The sequence below is a fragment of the Lepeophtheirus salmonis genome, chromosome 8 (genome assembly GCF_016086655.4).
Source record: "Lepeophtheirus salmonis chromosome 8, UVic_Lsal_1.4, whole genome shotgun sequence".
Lineage (NCBI taxonomy): Eukaryota > Metazoa > Arthropoda > Copepoda > Siphonostomatoida > Caligidae > Lepeophtheirus > Lepeophtheirus salmonis.
The window spans coordinates 28,520,134-28,541,137 of NC_052138.2; the positions used below are offsets into that span (position 1 = coordinate 28,520,134).

General features: G+C 32.4%; 1 long non-coding RNA gene across 1 annotated transcript; it reads right to left on the reverse strand.

Annotated features, from left to right (window-relative positions):
* Positions 1-19,322: 19,322 nt before the first annotated feature.
* LOC121123673 (uncharacterized) lies at positions 19,323-20,814 on the reverse strand. The gene is made up of 3 exons (XR_005866062.2): positions 19,917-20,814; positions 19,569-19,863; positions 19,323-19,512 (listed from the first exon to the last, which is right to left on the reverse strand). It is a non-coding gene; the product is annotated as an uncharacterized lncRNA (long non-coding RNA).
* Positions 20,815-21,004: the final 190 nt, after the last annotated feature.

Sequence of the window (21,004 nt, forward strand, 5' to 3'; positions counted from 1 at the left end):
AATACCTTATTCCATCTCGAATTTGATTTGGTGGTTTGCTGTGAATTTTAGAAGAATCATGTCTGCTGGAATGGAGGTTTTTCCAGGTGAGTTGCTCTCTAAACATTCATCTATTTGAGCTTCAATATTTATTAATCTCTTTTCTATGTCAATTGACTTTTCGACTTCAAGTTTGTATTCCGGAGAAGATTCCTCAAGAAGCACACACAATTCCTCTGTTTTCTCCTTAAATTTCTCGGAAGCTTTCTTTATTATTTCCAATGTCTTAATTTAAAAAGTATTCGGGACATCCTCCTCCATGAGCTTTTTGATGTTCTTTATTTTTGCGTCAAACAATCTAATTTGCGCACCTCTAAATCTTCGAAGATCGATTAATGGAGATGTTTGATCTATTTTGGTCATCTTTGGAATAAGGAACTTATCTTCACCTAGGAGTTCTTCTGTACCTCAGATCTCACGTTGACTAGGACTTTTCTTCTCTTTATTAAAACCTTCGGAGTTCGATTAGGACTTCCAACTGCGCCATGTATTATCCTTTCTTATCACAGATATATTTTTGGAATAGTCACGGAATATATACGAGATACTTCTACAAAGGTACACACGTATCACACATCTATATATATTCTAAACTCGGTATGACGTATCTTAAATAACAATAACATACTATTATACATATATACGTATATAACAAGTAGCATCTTAACGTGATTATATGTATATATTCGAAGCAAGTTAGATCAAAAATATATGTGTAACTTTTGCCGTAATCCTGATCACCAACAGACAAATAAACAGATAGTCAAGCAATCTGAACCAAAAACATATACATCGTTACCTGTATTGTATCACACAACTTTTCTTCTTAAAAGAAACATAAAAAATGCTCGGGCAATTTGCAAAAATCCCGGGCAATCTATAAAATTTACAATGCAGTGGTCAATCGACATTTTAACTTCCTATACACTGTCAGGTAAAATGATTGTGAGTTATTTGAGTATTGTTAAGGATATGATTCAGATACAATTTCATTGAAAGCAGCTTGATAATCTAGTGTTGGGATGTCCAACTTGTGGATCACATTAAGCATTGCGGCCCGCCGAATGCTTAGGTGTGGCTCACAACTCTTTCTCACTTAAAGTATTATTTTTTAGCAAAATTGTTGCAATATCGTCAAAATGCCTATAACTATCATAATACGTACAAATATTGACGGTATCTCATATTTTCAAGATTTGCCTTGAAAAATAATATTCACCCTTTATTTATATTTCCTCTAAAATTAAAACAAATTTCTATTTAATAGTGTTGTTTTAGAAAGCCATTTTTCAAGAAATTTAACTTAATAGTTTCTGCGCCCAATTAAAATATTGCAGGTGATTAAATTGAATGGCTACACATCCCTGATATATTACATTTTTATTCAAATTTATATTCTATACAGATAATCAGACTATAATATGATAAGAAATTTTCGCAAGAGACACAATTCTATTTTTGAAAATATACCTCGTCCAACAGGTTTTGCAGGTGGATCAAAACTATCGTACAACTATCATGAGTATCAAGGACTCATTCGAATAAATTATAATACACCACGGCGCAAAAGTTACGCTAGTTAACGGCTTGTCCACAAGGTAATCAAAATCCATTGCCACCGTTATCCTGAATATACAGGACCCCTTCGAATATCCTATAATACACCCCGACACACAGGTTGTGCAAGTGAACACCTGGTCCAAAAAGAAATATAAATAAAGGCACAATTTCTCTGACGGGCATTTTGCACATTGTCGTAACATATATATTATATAAACAACTTGGGATCAATAAGAAATTGTATTCCTGTCCTTTTGGAAACGGAGCATAAACATTCATAATTTATTACTTCGTTTATGTATAAAAAAGAATAAATTATGAAATAGCCATGACCTATCAAGCGAGAAGAGGGAATCGACAGCTGACAACAAAATACATAGGGTATTTTTGTGTTAATGAGGTGACGCCGTGCATCAATTCTGTTCAACTTCGTTGGCGGAGGTCTTAATATTAGAAAGTAGAGGTGGATCATGGTAGGAACTATTTGACTTCAGGCTACGCGGTGTTGGGTTTTGGGCCAAAATATGAGAATCTATATAATACAATGAGATCTATAATATATTATTTAAGACATAAGAATGTACACATAACTATTTGTTTTTATTTTTTGATAATGATTAGGTTTCTCATATTTTGATCTCCCGGCATTTCCATAGAATACGGCTTTACATTTTATGTCTTGATAAGTTTTGGTAAGTTTTGGAACCTAGTGAAAGTGTAACACTTACAAATAATCAATAACGTCATCCTTGACATATTTTTCATAAAGTATCAAATTCAGGATGACGTTATCGATTACTGTTAAAAGAATTACTTTCAATTATAAATAAATGTCAATCTGGAAGGTATAGACCATTGATTTTTGGGGGTTGGCAAAATGAGATTCGGAGAGTGGTCTTTCGGGCTCGTGCCTAAGCCGAATACACCTCTAGTAGGAAGTGACACTTGTAATTAAATGAGATATAGAAAGCCCGAGGAAATGAGTGTTAAGAAATTATTTTCTTTTTTGCGGCTGATCATGGCGTTTCTCAAGGGATGTCCATTCTGAATATATAAGGGTACCTCCCTTGGGTATATGTATACACAAAAGTTTCGATTTTGTCCTTTTCTTGAACCAGCTTATTTTCTGAAAATTCCTTAATAAATATTAAAAACTAAATTGACCAAAAATCAATCAAAATCAACCTTTTTGTTTTTAATTGAAATGTAAGTTTTATTTCTATAACTTCAGCTAGAATAAAAGCACTTGAAGAAAAAATAAAAAAGATATTAGCTTTTATGTAAGGTCCTTCATTTTACTCGATTTTTTAATAGTTATATACATTTTTTATTAATTGTAATCAAGATAAAGTAATAAATATTTCATTTTTCAATTGGTTAAATGTTTGTATCAATTTGTCATTTACTTTGATTTTCATCTATATAGGTCTTTCATACCAAATATGGCACTAAATCGTAGCTATACCTTCAAAACTTGATTTTTTTTTTAAAAAGGCTTTAAAAGTCAAACCTGTAGAGGTTTAATAACAATAATAAATTTTGGTAGCAGCCTGTGTAATCTGAATATTCCTTTTGTATTAATTTAACAGCCTACAATTTATAATTCTAAATCATATTTTAAGCATGATTAACCTGAGCCCTTTTATATACCGACAAATATTTACATACCGGTAGTTGAATAAATATGCGGACTATTTGTGGCAAATAATGAAATATGTAATAAAATTCGTATGACGTATTTTTTTGAGAATTATATAATAGAGAATTTATTCTGGTATAAAATTTAATATAATTACTGACCATAACCGCCATCAGCTGCTATGACACACTCCAAGCGCCCACGGAAGGCCTTGCACACATTGATGATGTAATGGTCGTCCATGGCTGCCCATTGCTCATTGACACTAGCCTTCAATGAGTCCAAATTCGGATGGCGGGTAGCACAGGCCTTCTTCTCCATTTGCCACCACACACTGTAGTCAAGGGAATTCAAATCAGGTGATTGAGGTGGCCAAATGTTTTTGTTCCAAAATGGCATGTTGGCAGCGAGCCAATCCTGAGTCATTCCAGTGGTATGGGCAGGTCTTTCAGATCTTTTCCCTCCTTGACAAGCTTCTGGACCTTGAAGAGAGTAGTCCTGGATAGTCCAGTGTCCTTGATTATGTCCTTGACAGACCTACCGGCGCGGAGGAGAGTGGCAACCATATGACGTTTGGCCTCGTAATTCATCGTAAACGACTTTGTTTGATGCAAGTAGGAAAAACAAAACCAAAGCCAAAAGATTTACCGAGTTACTTGTGCTGGATTTTTTTATTTCCGGTCACGGAACCTCGAGATATAAGAGTTTAAAAAATCGTCCGCGTATTAAGGAACTACCGGTATATTCCGTTTCTAAAGAGTACTTCCCTCCTATTTATATGTAGATATTTATTTTTTATGTATACAATATGGGCTTTGATTTCTTCACATACTTTCTCTTTCATTAATGAAATAGAAAAACAGGTTTTTATAGGTGTAATATGTGTATACCTATATTATTAAAATACAGACATTTATTCCTAGAGGAAATGCAGCCAATACGAGGGGTTAGTATCTATGCAATATATGGAAAATCAGATTTAAAAATATTTAAACATACTTTACTCTTTTTGGGCACCATTCATTTGCGGGGCATCAAAATAAAAACAATCTCGAACAAAACTCAACTATTGAGAAAATCCCAATTAATTTTTTTACTCCATGTAATTATATTTGATAAACGTATTTGAGTCCATTATGGCTTTGTATTCAAATGAATGGGGGGAAATGAGATATCCCAGAGTTTTTGCCCCCAATATTACATTAAATAGGTACTATACGACCAAACATTCAACCTTTTACCAATCATACAAACCTAATTATTAATTTAACCAAAGAGTCCTTGATTTAACTTAATGACGTAAATATTAGTGATACGTATTATTATTAATTAATATATCTCATAAAATACGAGATACTAATTATATGCATCTAAGTCAGTATTTTGAATCTTTCTATTACAAATATAACGTTGATAATACTTTAGAAGGTTTTGGATGATTTTATTTGATTTTTGTGATGTTGAAATACATATATTAAAAATTAGATGTAATTAATGTATTTATTTTGAATATGCATAACTCACCGTATTTAAGGAGTTATCAGAAAATCCTTCTCTGACAATTATTATAACATCATGTGTATAACCGTTCAATATAGTCAATTCATAAATTCCTCGTATAAATAACATACTAAAATTCAATGATTTACTTACATTTTGTCATGGGAATAAGAAAATTAGATTAGGTATTATTGTAAATATTTATTTTATCTTATATATCATGCATATGGTTGAACAATCAGGCTATTTTAATTGAAATTTTTATTTATTTTAGTATCATAATTTTGATGAACTCATAATTACTTTCCGATTTGAACTTGACAGTTTGTTAGCTCAACAACCGATCCAAGCAACCATAACATTCATTTATTACTTTGGCCCTCTATCATTCACTAACTGTACTTCTCAATAATAAAAATAAAATAGGATGAGGGGGAAAGGGTCCAGGGGTAGTTGGACTGGGTGTTGTTAAAGGCCGAGGGGTAGGTAGCCTGTTCCCCTAAATAATATATCAATTTCTAATTTTATTATTGTGACGGTCAATTTTAAATACTTGATGAGCAATTTGCAGAATAGTCAATGAGTTAATGAGAATAGTTTGTTGATAGAAATGGAAGAAATTTTTTCGATGAATATAAATCACAATCAGTTTTTTTTTTTGCAAAACTTTATAATAATATTATATATGTTAACAGTAAAAAGCTATTAAATTTTGTCATACCAGCGTCACAAAAAACGTTAAAAACGCAAAATCGACCAAAGAATGTAAACGAAATAAGATAAAATATTAGATTATAAGGCATTAAAATAAATTATGATTAGGGTAAATGAGCAACTTGGCACCCAAATATATACCTAAGATGTGAATATTTTGAATGGAGGTAAATATAATTTATATGTAAAGCCAATATATAGTTAATTACGTATAAAAACATCATCAACATGGGTGGTTGAGATGAGAATAATGGTTTTATTATTAGGCCTAATATTGTACGTTTATAAAGAGTAAATGGATCTACAATGCCTACATAATGATATTTCTTACCTTAAACATCTGAACAATATTTCTTCATTAAAATCTAATTAATCTAATTTATTATTTGTAAAAATATGCAAAGCATAAATAAACAAATAAATCATCATTAGCACGTTGTTACCTTTATTTACTCATGCATCCTTTCCTCCGGAACAAAACAGACAAAAATTGCCGAAACCCCGTTGGTTGTTGGCCAACTCCTCCTAACTTAATATATGTATAATTGTGACAAGTAATTTTGTGACATGAAATATTCGCAGTCTTTCCATGTTTTTAAAGTATCTTTTCGAGCTTATCTCGATCAGATTACTTAACACATTTCACCTCGCTAAGACATAAGGACCTTATGTATTATGTTCTCAGCTGTCGATATTTAGTTAATGCTCAGTTTCCAAAGGATAAGGATACATTTTCTTGTTGATCCCTCATCATATATATAATGACATTTATTACATTGTAATCAAAGTTAATAGAAATACAAGGTTATACTATTTTAGGAGGGGGGGCCTTGGTTTTATAATTTTTTCGAAAAAATTGTAAAAAAAAAGCAATATTAAATTCTTTGAAGAAAAATGTCAAAAATTCAGAACTGTGCATAAAAAATCAAATTTTTAAATTTGTCATATTAAATTTCAAATACAAAACATTTTGATAAAAAATTTCAAATATTAAATTTTCGGAGAAAATTTTCATAAATCCGCAGCTACTCACAAAAAATAAATTTGATGGGGGCTACTACAGCTCCTTCCCTAAAGATGACCCTCATATGTCCTGCGGCAAAATCTCTTGAAAGCAAAATTACCTGTACCAAAAATTTAGGTGTAAACTGAACGGCAGCGAGGAGGTTTGTGGCGCAAAAATACCTAGAGCCATAAAGCTATTATTCAATATAATTGTTGAGAATTGATCACAGCTTTAAAGGAGCTTATCCTAATTCAACTGATCAACGTTCAGAACACTGATTATGAGAAAAGAAACATAAATAGTGACAGCCGACAAAAATGCACACTGTATATTGTTGTGTTAGCCAGATAACACCGTTTTAAATATGCAAAATATATCAATTAGGGTAATCACTTTTCTACACTCCCATATCACAAGGAATCTTGAGCGTAATAATACTCCCGCCTTATTTTTGAGCGCACTCCAGATCGTTTTTAAAACAATGAGCGCACTCCCACTTAATTAAAAATGAGTGGCTCTCATTTTTTCGCTCGTATGCGAGTATATGAATTTGAAAACTCATTATGATTATGAAATTTATTGGTATATATCATTTACTTCAAAAAATGAAGAGAAATAAGGTACACAAATAAATAAAACTCAAAGATCTAAAATTATATTTAAAAAATCCATAAAATGATTAATCTAATATTTTATCCAATGACAAAAAAAAATCTTCAAATGTTCATCTTTTAAACTCTGGGAGCATTCCTTAAATAACTAACCACCTTTAGAAAACACTCTCTCAACAGTAGCTGAGGACGGCAGTGTTGTATTTTGTTCTAGAAATATCTTTTGAATTTTTGGGAAAGCATGTCTTCTAAATTAATAAAATATTCTACAATTTTAGGGGCAGTTTTGTTTATTTTGGAAATTTTCTTCATTGGAAAAAAGCTCGATATTTATTCAATTACCACTAAATCACCAGGATTGTCACAAACAATCTCAGTTTGAACGAAAAGGCTAAATTCATCAACAAATAGTTTTTTTTTCATATATTCTTACATTTCTGGAAAAAGAGTGAAACATTCTAAATCTTTTAATAATGGATGTCTAACTGTAGCCAACAAGTGGATTTAAGCGGGAAATATCATTGAACATTATCAATGATATTCAATAATGAAAATCCAGTGTAGATTGGGTATGTTAAAAAAACAATCGAAAATAAAGATAGTAACCCTGACAGTTTTGCTCATGACGTTTCATTAGATCAGCTACAATCAGCTGTTACAAGGGAGGAAGGCGAAAAGGATATAAACAAGGACATTTGATAGAATTACTTCGATGCCGATCTCCAATTCTACTCTGAGTCCAACAAGGACTTACAATTATAATTTCACAACAAATCCTCAGGGTTACGCTCCGTATTTTATGAACACACACAAACATTCAAACAGGTTTGGAATATAATTGAAAGGATGTTCATTACTCAGGAATTAAATAATATTGACAACTGCTACGGAAAAGAAAATTCCTTCTTTACACTATCAATTATAAATTAACAGGCCAGCTAAAAAACACCCCGGATTTACATCCGTTCTTCTGGATTAAAAAAAAAAAATGTGTTTTTAAACTTCAAATAATTTATCAACATGTATGCATCAAAGAAATTGTGTAGATGAGAAATCCATCTTATATTTTAGTAAAAGTATTGCCAAATCGAAAGTTAAGAAGAAAAATTCAAAACTATTTTTGCAGTAATTTGGCACAGAAATATTTTTGCACTAATTTGACACAAAAAAGTAGAAAATAGTAGAAAATATTGCCGTTATATATTGAAACGCAATCCTACCAATACTTTTTTTTTTGTAATTGCAAAAACAAACAAAAAATTATGAAGAGTAATGTCGTTGAAAAAATAACCCTTGATGATTAGTTTATTTTTTGCAAATATTACAAAAATAATGTGATAAAATGTTCTGATAATTGAAAATACTTTATTTTACTGTTTGGGCAGTGGTCGGGGAGCAGGGGCAAATAACCCTGAATAGGTGTTGATTTTGGTTTTTTTGAGGGGGTGGGGGAGAATGGGGATACTACTTTCTAGTGTTAAATGAAATAAACATCATGTCAGTAGTTTGGAATTAGATAGTATTGAGGCATTTCTTCTTACAAAATAGTTTGGGACTAGATAGTTTTGTGGCATTTTTAAAATTTTAAAAATGTGAATATTGACTTTTGATGAAAAAAAGTTCAGCTAAACGTCAATTTTTATATGTCAAATTTATATGTAAACGAATTTCCAGACACATTTCTACAAATTTTATTTTATTTGCAGTTTTGGAAATAGAATAAGCCCCTTTATATGACACCACCTCCTCCCCCCAACCCCCAAAAAGGGGCCTCATAGCCTCACCATAAAAAGAGGCACTCATGTAAAATTAGCCTATAAAGGACATACAGATACAAACTCTATTTTATATTTATAAAGATTAGGGTAATCCTTATATTGGAAATGATTATGTCCTTATGAGCAAGAGATTTTGTCTTTTAATGTAAAGTTCTCCAACCCAACGAATAAAATGATCATTCAAAGCACCAAACAACTAGATTTCATGTATTTTTGAGTGCCAATAGTCTTAATTAAGTATTAAAACATTTAAATAACGTAACCTCTACCATCAAATTAATATAAATTTGAAATCCATATAAAAGAGTTTTTTTTCAAAAAGATTTTTTAAACAAAATGATTTTAACAATGAGGGTAACTCATATGTGATCGAATAAAAATGTTTAAAACTCGGAAACAGTTGTTTTGCTAAAAAAATTATCTTATCGAAAGTTGTTCAGCCATCTCAAATTATGTAATTTAACATATGTTAATCCTTTGTCCTTAATGATTCTATTCCATTATTGCAAATATAATTACCCAAACAAAGAGTAATGTGTTTTTTTTCATAAGGTGTGTCCCACAATAGATATGAATACTATATTAAGAGATATGTGAAGTGAGTCAGTTTGGATAGACTATTATAATTAAAAAGAGAAAAATGTTAGACTAAGCAAAGTTAAACTAGACTGGAAATATGAATATGTATTTAGTCTCATTGAATCTCAATCGACACTCATTCAGTCATTGAATTCATTTATTTATTTATTGGGAGGGGGATGATTTTTGATGCAACGGTCCAATTGCAGTTCGAACCAAGTTTTGAAGCATCCTCATAATTAAATGAATCAATAAATTATTAATTAATGAACACTTAATTATTGCAATTTATGACCAATAATTAAACATTTATCTTTTACGTTTGGAATAATCTGAATGGGAATCATAATTACATCATAGTATTAAAGCATGAATCATGATCGAATATATTTATTATGTTAAACGGAAAACTGTCCGTTTGGCAAGGAGGTCATTCGGAAAAGTTTTGCTCGGCAAAATGGCTTTCGGCAGTAAGATTTTTGACAATGTCTCCCTGCACGATTTATATCACTTGAATTATTGATTATTTTGGGGTTACAAAATAAATATTTCAGTTACTTGTTTAGTTATTTATTTAGAGGCTAAAGCTGAATCATTACAATTGGAAAAATGAAGGGAATGTGTTGGGGGGAAAAAAGAAAATGGCATTCGTAAATAAAGAAACATGAGTACATACAATAACATAGGTCAAATCAACATAGATGTAAATAGTATGATAATGGAAGAGAGCTTTTTGTAGTTGCTACTTGAATCTAGATGTGTTTTTTCCCATAGCTGTTATTATTTTATTCTTGGATAGAGAATACATAAATATAAAGTAATAACTAGTTCATGAAATGACTCATATATTTATCGTGTAAAAGTAAAGTGCCTATTGTGTGAGAGAGAGTTCAGCAAGGATTGGAGACTGAAGAACAATAAATCACTCCATAATTGGCAATAGTTCACGTCGGCCAACTTGACAAGAATTTTTCGGTGGTTCCATTTGACCTTCTCAACTATGAGCGACCTACCTTTTTCAAATAAAGAAGATGAGATACATAAAGATGAAGAAGGTGTGAAGCAATGTCCCCCATTCTTTGTAACGAAATTGTAGTTATAAGTAACGAGTAACGACTAAGTTTTCCCTTTCTTTTCTATAATGTACAGCATTACTATTATTTTTGAAATGAGATCCAGATTTTTCATTCCAATTCAGAATTACTATTAAGACGCTCATTTGCCATTTTATTTTTATGAAGAATGATGACTTGCTTATCACTAACACTAGCAGTGATAAAAGAAAGAGAAAGAGATTGATAATGTCTCAAATATAGCACACTATATTTCAAAGCTACCTTCCATATCTTATACTCATGTTTTCGTTCCAATGGAAACTCTTGACCATTTAGAATCGGTTGAATTGAATACTGTTGCCGTTGCTGATCATTTTCTATGAGTGTATCAACAACTTGTTCAAATAATTTTAAGAAACTATTAAGAAAGGCTCAAATTGTGGGGCATCTCTCTTATATCCTGAATTGCAGCGTATCAGCGATGTTCTGCGTCTTCTTCTACTTTTAACAATTAATTTCCTTTACAGAGGCCCGAATAAAAATTATATCATTACGGCTTTTGTAGCATACATGGTTATTTGTGGTGCATTGGATGACGTTTATATACACTTTCTTCCTGAGAATTATTAAAAGTTTTCGAGACACCGCATCTTCTGCGTAATTTCCAAATCTTATTATAATCAACAAAAAATTGAATGTGTGGAAGATTTATTAGAATTTGTTGTTCAAATATTCCACTAAATTCAATGTTATACCCTCGAAGACGAGTGACATTACTCGCTAAGTATTTCTGTCCTCTAAAATGAATAAAGAACTATCACATATTCACCTTCAATTCTACTTCTCCTGGAGTTGTACACGTAGAAGAATGGTCTGATAGTTGACAATCTCTTTCTGTGAACTTACTAAAACATGGAATTTTTTCCAATGAATTACCTCTCACGATTCCTGAAGAGTATATTCTATAGAAAAAAACTTATCGGAGGAAAGAATGAAATATCTTAAGATGAATGTCGTTCCTTTACTTTCTTGTAATGAAAAGTAACAACTTTTTTTTTTAAATCTATAAAAATGAAACGAACTTATTCAACAAAAAAATAATAAATATTCATTTTCCTCAATATAAAGATTTCTTTCTTACGTTCACTTCTTCTCCTACATCCGTTAATTTATCTATAGATTCTTTATCATTTTTATCTTCACTATCTAATTATTTGGGAAAAGATGCTCCTTCAACATTATTGGCTAATTCATTATAATCCATAAAATTACACAACATTAAGTTGTCTATTTTTGTTAATTTTTAATCCACTCCTTTTCTATTATCAGACACAGTATGCTATTTTGATTGAACAAGTAACTTATTATTATCCAAAACAACGACTCTCTTATGAATATCCAAATGATGGGTTTAAATCACATTGAAAAAAAAAGAAAATGTGTTTTTCATGCGAAGAGTGTGATTTGCACAGTCAATATTTGAAGAAGGAGATTAAAAAATGTGGAACTTGGAAACATTGTAGGAAAAAATATCTTAAAAAATATGATACATATTTGTATGTACAAAATACAACTGATAACCTCTTGATGGAATTAATGTACATATTATGTAAATGTGTTTTGTTTTTCTTATAGAACCAAATTTTTAATAATTTACCATTTGAAAACTATTTCTAGGGAATTACTTCTACATTTTGAACTTTTCAACAAATTGTATTTATCCCTCCATATCAGTGTGTTCGTTTATTTTATCTTCATCTACGTATTTTACGTTATTTCCAACTTGTTATGAAATAGTAAAACATTTTTTCTTGATTACTGGCATATTGTTTGATATGAGGTAGTTTTTATTATTGAGATAGGGCGTAAGGTAGTTCTATTTAAATTATAAATGCATGGAAAGTTACGACAGATTAATTTTTTTTATCTATTCTACTTCTTCTTTTTCTTCAGAAATCAATTCTTGGAAAAATACCTGTTACAATACTGGTTTAAGGATTTGTGACTCGTATCAAATGCAAAAGATGGCTCGAGACTATTCTATCTTCTCAACGGAGTAAATCAATTCTATACTCATTTAAAGAACCAACTAAGTCGGCCGTTGTGAGATACCCTTCTAAGGCGGATGTTGAACAGAAATTTCTTCTCTCCGAAGATGCTTCTAAAAGTGTCTTAGAAATTTGATAAACCACGGAAGTCCCCAAGGTATTCCATGGGTAGAAAAGGTCCTAATTATAACAGGAGAAAGACATTCTCTAGAAGAGGTAAATGTCCACATTTAAATATTTTTAAACGTTTGGAGGAAGTATTCGAAAGTACCGTTATTACAAATTCATATACCCGGCTTTTTGATGCCAGAATTTCATTTGTTGATGACGATATTGCAACCTCTTCGTGAGCAGGCAAAACATCATTTTTTCAGTCAAATTGGGCCCTTTCATCAAATAGCTTATTCTTTATCAATGCAGTTAAATCTGGTTACATGCTCCAATTTATTTCTCAAGTCCCTCTTAGCATGTATTTTCATAACCCTGCATAAACAAAGGAGAGTTATCAGGCTATTCAACGAGAAATTGCTGGCATGCTGAAACACAAGGCCATACCAATGTTTACCTCTGCTACAAATAAATCCAGAAGTATACTCTAATATTTTTGCTATTGCCAAGAAGAATAGAGGCTGGCAAATTATTATTAATGTTATATAAATTCATTGTAATAAGCAAATTTAAATTGGAAACTGGTACGTCTTTACGATCTTGGTTTCGTGAATATTCCTTTTTCCCTGCGTTACATCACTAACTCAAGATGCCCTAAGTATTTTGTTGTCAGCTGTCGATTCCCTCTTCTCCCTTGATACGTCATGGCCATTTCATAATTTATTCCTTTTTATAAATACACAAAGTAATAAGTTATTCTGTACTAATCCTCCGTTTCTAAAATAACAGGAATACAATTCCATGTTGATCCCTCTTCGTTTTATAATATATATATATTGGTCATTTAATTATTACTATGAATACATTTTGTCTATTTCTTCATAGAAATAATATAATAACTACTCTTTTAATAAAATATTACTCAGCAATATTATCATACAATATCGAATAAAATACTTTGCAGACTTTAATATATGTAATTAAAATGGTGAAGAAATAATATGAAAATGATACTCTTGGATTATATAAGAGATACACAGCAGTTGGTATGATTGACTTCATAGGCTAACTACCCAATGATTTTGAGCCTTTTTTCTGTTTCTTTTCGGAGGAAAGGTTGTGTGATACAATAAAGGTAACGACGTCTTTTGTCTTCTATTGACCTAGAAAACTCCTACCATTCTTTTCTTGTCAACCAAAACTATCGGAAATTCTTTCTTTTTAAGTTCAATGGTATTACCTATGAATTTAACGTTTTGTGCTTTGGGTTCGCGTCAAACCTTTCACGTATTTACAGAGTTACTAAAACCTCATATTACTTATTTAAGAGGTGAATTGAACATCGTTTGGAGTATTTATCTGGACGATTTTAATATTCAGGCTTCGGATTACGACTCTGCCCCTAGAAACTTGTACCGTGGCATTTATGTACTCATATATAGGCCCCAGTATCAATTTATAAAAAAAGTTATTTTTTACACTCTAAATAAATTGAATATTTGGGCTGTAGTTGGGGATCCACTGAAAGTCCGGTCATTATCACAGATCTCACAAACACATGATTCCGTTCTCAATGCGATTACTTAGCGTCCGCTCTGTACCATCTGGTAGATTATTATTTTCATAGTCAGAAGATCCCAATACAATTGGTATAGACGCTTTCTCAACGAGTTGGAATCCTTCCAGTTATTACTTTCATCAGGTTCCTCTTCTACAAAAAGTTATTGCTAGATTACGCTCCTTGACGACTAGCCGTCCTTCTATCATCATAACTTTTCACTGGAGGGGTACCAGATGGTTCCTGGACCTCATTTCCCTCTCACGGGATTCAATCGATGTGGGTCATTGCTCCAAACTCCTAAGAGACCCTCGATCTCAACGTCCATCCGACATCCTACTAGGAACATTGAGAGCAGGATATTCTCAACCTGCTCGACATTATAACAAATGACATTTCGTTATAAAGAAATATGGGGCGGCAACTCTTACTTTTGAAATTTTATATAAAAATACTCTAGTCTTGTTGGCACTTGCATTTACAGCCAAGGTCAGCAGATTACACCTATTGGGTTCTGAGATTCATTGCAATAGAGATGGGTCTATCTACATATCTCTTTTAGGATTATAGAGAAACTCGTCTTAACATGACCTTCGTGTTGGTATTACCCTAGATTATTTTGAGGATGACGACCTTTTAAATCCGATTTCTCATGTAATCACTTTAGCTAACACGACCCCCCTTATTGGAGGCCAATCTGAATATTCATTTAATACTTTTCAAGGGCCTTTTAAGCCCCCTCACTTTTAGTCGCTGGCTTTGATCATTGATGTAAGCAGCAGGAATTAATATCCTAGCATTTAAACCCCATAGCGCCAATACAGCTATGGTGGGCTTTAAATGTAATGAAGGAAGCTCATTGGTAGAAATATTTAAGTAGGGATTTTGGTCTGAGAACTAGTTTACTTTCCAATACTTTTATAACGTTCCTCTTTTTTTCTTGAAATTTCAGGGATATATTAATCTCAGAATCATGGGTGTGGGTCTCCCACGCTAAGAAAATTTTGATTTTCAATTCAAAATTGACATCTCTAGAAAATATCCCACATCAAGATATTACTACTATTTTGGTGATGAGCTAATACCTAAATTAGGTTATAGGTATATATATATATATATGTTAATATTATAGTTTTTATATGTTAAACATTATCTTTTAAGAGTCTTTAATTTATAGATCTCACTTTACTTATAAGAATATCTAAATATGTCCAGTTCGAAAATGAAAATATACTTTTTGTAAATTATAAATAATTCGGTAAATTAATGTATTTAATTCATTAAAACTACAAAATCGTCTAACGCGATCACGGTCTTCCTGCTGTCCCTTACTACATTGAGGGATTTTTTCTGCTGGAAACCACGTAACTCCTTTATATCATACAAATTGTTTAACGTAGCAATGACATGAAATTATATATACTACCTTGGTTTATCGGTAGTTATATACAATTTTATTAATTGCAGAGTTAAACAATTATTGTGTCCCCCCTCCTCCATCCCTTCGATGTTTTCTTTCTCTTTCCTTCGATCTAGATTTTTTGGTGCAAAGATGAAGATAAAACAAAGGAAATAGTAGACATTAACTTAGTCTACTGTATGTAAGTCATATTTTAGTAAAAGTGTAATTATACATTTGTAATTCCGTTCTACCTTAGCTATTTTAGAAACAGACACCAAAACGTTACAATAAGAATCTGGTCCCCATGAATCCCACAATCTCTACGATATCTCTTACTTCTCTTACATCATCCTCTTTCTACTGATAGCCTTCACTTCAACTAAGCAAAAGAGAAGGTGGAAGGGACTATTGACAAATGTATAGCAACGTTTTTTAATAAAATTTGACATTAATACAGTAGACTTAGTTAATGTCTACTATTTTATGTCATAGCGTAGCTATGTATATGTATAGAATTTAACGCATCCATAAAAACTAAATTTTAAATTTCTTCTCACTGGTGTACAGGCTCTTTTTAGTTTTTCCACCATAATATATATTTCCTGTTCTTGGAGGAGATTTGTATTTCTGGATTGAAGGGGTCATCAAAATTTCCCTTTTATTAATCTAATTGAAGGTTTCTCTGAAAGAATGGGGTGAACCCAATTATTTGTTAAAGGTCTCGGACCGACAACTATCGCCTTTGGTGGCATTTATCAACAAGATCTTGTATCTTTTGCACAGTTATTTGATGAATGTCTTTGACCGACAACCTTCTCCTATGGCGAAATTTAGTGATAAGATCTGGGATTTTTTGCGCCTTCTTCTCAGAAACAGGTATGAGTCATGGACACATAGTACCATAACAATCCTAGATGAATTAGTTGCGTCTTTGGAATCCATGAACTCGTATTCAAATTGCCCTTGAAACCAAGGATTGTGTGTAACATCGATGCTAAATACGGTGAGAGCGAGGCGTGCAAAATTAAGCCATCTAAATAGATACTACAACTTATCTTAAGGAACAAGAAGGTTCTTTAGATAAAAATTGTGGTTTATAACCATATTCAAAATATTCAGTATAGATTTAATTTTTGTTAAAATTGCAACAATTATGTAAACATAGTCCTAGCTTCTGTGAGTAGTTGAAAAAAGTTATAAGAAAAGAGGTTAAACCCCAAATTTGAAAGTATTTAAATTCCTTTATCTAAAGTCTCAAAATCAAAAATATAACTAAATGAGAAATAACTTAAGGAGGTCTGTATCCTTCTCATGGAGGCCTTTCATTACCTGTTGAAGGTCCCATAAAATTCTTAGGAGGAGTGTTGACCCTAAGGAAGGGTTAGGGTTCGAAGGCATGATAGCCGTTGTCCACCCAAAAGGTATATTTAGATACCATGAACCCCTTGGTTTCCTTGCTGCTTGATTTAATAGATCGACAGAGGTAGGAATCCAACTTATCTATAAATTAATTAAGGACCAAATATAAGATGGTTCTTGGGGCTGAGTCTTTTGATTTCTTCTCCAGGATTGATGTTTTAGGGACTCTTTAAAGGCAGAGACTAAAAGTATTTTTCTAGAGTACATAAAAATCTTTTCCATTCTTCTCAGGCGTTGCATAAAGGTTGCCCCGTGCGTGACAAACGTCTTCCACAGAAGGGAGATATTCAACTAAGGAGACATCGAAGGACTCCATTTCTTAATCACATTTCTTGGATTTTTCCAAAAAAATTTATTTAACTTGCTGCTTCATCCAAAAGATCGGCAGAGGTAGAAATCGCAGTTAACTTTATTGAAGTGTCACTTATTCATAAGCCCCTGCTTCTCAAAAAACCCTTGAAAACCAAGGTTAATCGATTTGCCAAGGTTACACCAGCACGTGTAGGAATCGACAGACTCTGTTAATTTATCAAATTAATCTATAAAGGATTTGAATTTTGTGTCAGATTTTGAGTGTGTTGCCGAGCCGTGCCTGGCAAACTTCTCCACTGAAGGTAATAAGAATTGTGACGTCATGCATAAAGGATGATAGTGTGTTTTGACCAATGCATCAGTTATTTCTACGGACTTTTAACTGATGTTTATTAATTTTTACTTAACTATTTACATTTATACGTCTTGACTCTTAAAGGGTAGAAACAGAAAGAGAAGAAGTATAAGGAAGGAACACATGTCGTAGAGGAAATGAAATTCAGGGTGACCAGATTCTTATCGAAAAGTTTTGGTGTTTGTTTCTAAAATAGCTTGGGTAGAACGGAATTACAAATGTATAGCTACGCTATGACATAAAATTATACATGGAAACATTTAATGACAATCCAACGTCATTATTATTTCTTTCATTCTATAAATCATTGGATGTTTTTCTCAACTATTTATCTTGAGAAAAATGGAAGATATGAACTGTTGTTTCTTATCAGACCAGTTTTGTGGAGAAAAACATTCATTTTCATATTTCTTTTTCAAAAAATATCAACAACAGTTCTCAATATGAAACAATGAAAACTTTTATTTCTAATCAAAATTGTATTATTTGTTCGTGACAAAAACGTTCAGGTAAACTGCATCTCAATTAATACAATATCTAAATTGAATAAACGATCTAAATAATTAATGGACCTTTTTTTCTAAATTTTAATATTATTATATACTTGTTATATTAGTTAATAAAAATTATTTGTTAAAATTATTTTTGCTTAATTTATTATTTATCTATAAAGTTTAAAATAAATAAATCTATGAACTAATTTTGCTTTAAACACAATTCATATCATGTATTCCTATAAAACACGTTTTTTTTTCATGTCTAGTCGAGAGATATGTATAAGAAGTCTTTGCTTAAAACAATATTTTTTGAAGAAGGCTTCTAGAGTTTAAGAAGCTAACAAATGACAATATAGTTTATCCGTTGCCTGGGGAACAGTATAAAGGAAAATTATTTTTGCTTAAAAACAAAAAAAAATTAGATTATCCCATATGAAATAGTAGATTGGGATCTGGGTAAAGCACAAAACCTCCTCCTAAAATCAAATTGAGTTATTTATCTAAATTTGGTCCAAAGTTACGGTAAATTATACTTTTTTCCCCTTGATGAATGCTAGTAATTAATAATTGGGGAGGTAGAAAAGGATACTCAAGTACATCGCCGTACGTCAGTATTACGCTTTGTTCGTTTCAGAGGACCAAAAAACCCAACGCAACCGTCCACCAATCCCATATGTAAATATAGATGAATTAAGTCATAATTATTTATTAAAATCTATTATATAGAACTAACTTATGACAACTCTTAATAGTACTGAGTCATTGTACTAAAATTACATATTTCTAGCATGTCAACCCAAAAGGAATCTAGAATAGTTTTTCACAAAATTGAACATGAAATACATTTTCCAAAAAATAATTAGTTCCTTTCAATGAAAAAAATGAATCTGATTAATCCTTTGAAAGCACCGCAAATTGTACTTAAAGTAGCCAAAATTCACTACCTCATGTATAGAATTAGGAAATTAATAAATTATACGTCTAACACAATATTGGGGCCAAATTAAGTCAGATAGATAAAACGGAGTTTTTAAACTACAGTTAACACTCTCACGTTTCTCAATTCACCCCAGAAATTTGAATTCAAATCCTATAATTGACCGTAATATCTCTTTCAAATATTGCCTGTCATTTTATAAATAGAAATGATAGAACCTTTGTATATATAATTCGTGTATTTTTCATAAAAATAAATCGTTTTTTTTACTAAATCCATACGAAAAATGCTGTGTGCGTCTTTGTTTTCATCCTCAGTCACTGCTTCCTCCTGTCCAGATGACCCTGCTCCAGTTGAAGCTTCACTGCCTGAACCAAAATCTGAACAGTCCGTTTCTGCAAAAGAGGAAGTTGCTGCAAACACAGAAAATAATGGGGACTCACCAACTTACCCTAATTGGCGTATTTCTGCTGTAATAAGCCTTCTTATTCTCGATATTGGGCCCAATTTCTCTCCCAAGCAGCTCTCTTTAGTTATCAACAACAATATTTCCTCTGCAGAGGACTCTGAAACTAGCGAAATGACCAGGGAGGTGAGAAGAGCAAAACTAAGGAGATGGAGTTTGCAGACGGCGGCCAGGAGTACCCCGACGTCTTGACGAGCCAGCTGGTTCACCCGATACTTACCAAGCGGGCCACAGCGGAAGTACATCCAGAACAGAACTAGAGTGGAAAATGAGCGGGAAACTGTCCTTAAAGTCAAGGAGGATCATCATCTATAGCCCAAGTTACAAACATACAGTCATCAGATAGATGATAAATACTCCAGAAACTTTCAATATGACTGGTTCCGTAAGTTCCCATGCCTAGAATTTGACGAGGTTGAAAAGTCCGTCAAGTGTTTCGCCCGTTCCAAATTTTCTATTTCCAATCATGGGAACTTGAGTTGGAAACATGGAAAAACAGTTCCTCGTTGAAAGTTCATTCAAGCAACAATAAACTCAAACTGTCGATAGAAAAGTGGATATATTTTCTCACATCAAAGAGAAGGAATACCTCAGTTCTCGGCCAGGTTCAGTCTCAATATGCTCCGGAAGTCGCTTATTTGAGGCATATTTTCCAAATTGTAGGGCTCCTCGCAAGGTAGGGATTGGCTTTTCGCGGTGATTCTGAAAAAAGAGAAAAGTTGACGGAACCTAATTAAAACAATTGAGGAAACTTCATTGAGCTTTTGTCCCTGCGTTCACACGACAATTTGATTCTCAAAGATAATCTGGATGCCAAGGTCAAAAATTTGGTTCAGCTGGGGAAGGTTTTGCCAAGTGGATTTCAGCTGACATCCAAAATAAGCTGATAGAGATTATAACATCCAAAGTGACGGAGAATATAATTGAAGATGTCAAGGTGTGTGCTGGCAATGATGACTAATGGTTCTCTAGGATTGTTGATGAGACATCAGATATGTCAAACACGGAGAAGTTCAGTCTGTCACTGGGATATATGACGAGTGAAGGCATCAAAAGAGCTTTCTCAAGTTTGTAAAAGTTACCCAGACAGCTGGAAAATATTTATTTGAGAAGCTATACAAGGCTGTCAAGGATCTCAGCCTTAACCCTGATCCCACTGTCTCCCTGGCCGCGGACGGCGCCTTCAACATATCCAGCATCAAACAGGGTATCGCCGCCTGGTGGAAGGAAACCCCCCTTGTGTATACATCCACTGCTATGCCCATGTCCTCAACCTTGTAGTTAAAGATTTTCTCTCAGAGATAACCCTGTTGAGAAATACAATGGGACAGTGCAAATTTTATACAACTTCATTGGAGGGTCACCAAAGAGGTCAAGTTGGTGAAGATAACAAGTGAAGATTAGGAGCTTGCCGAGATTAT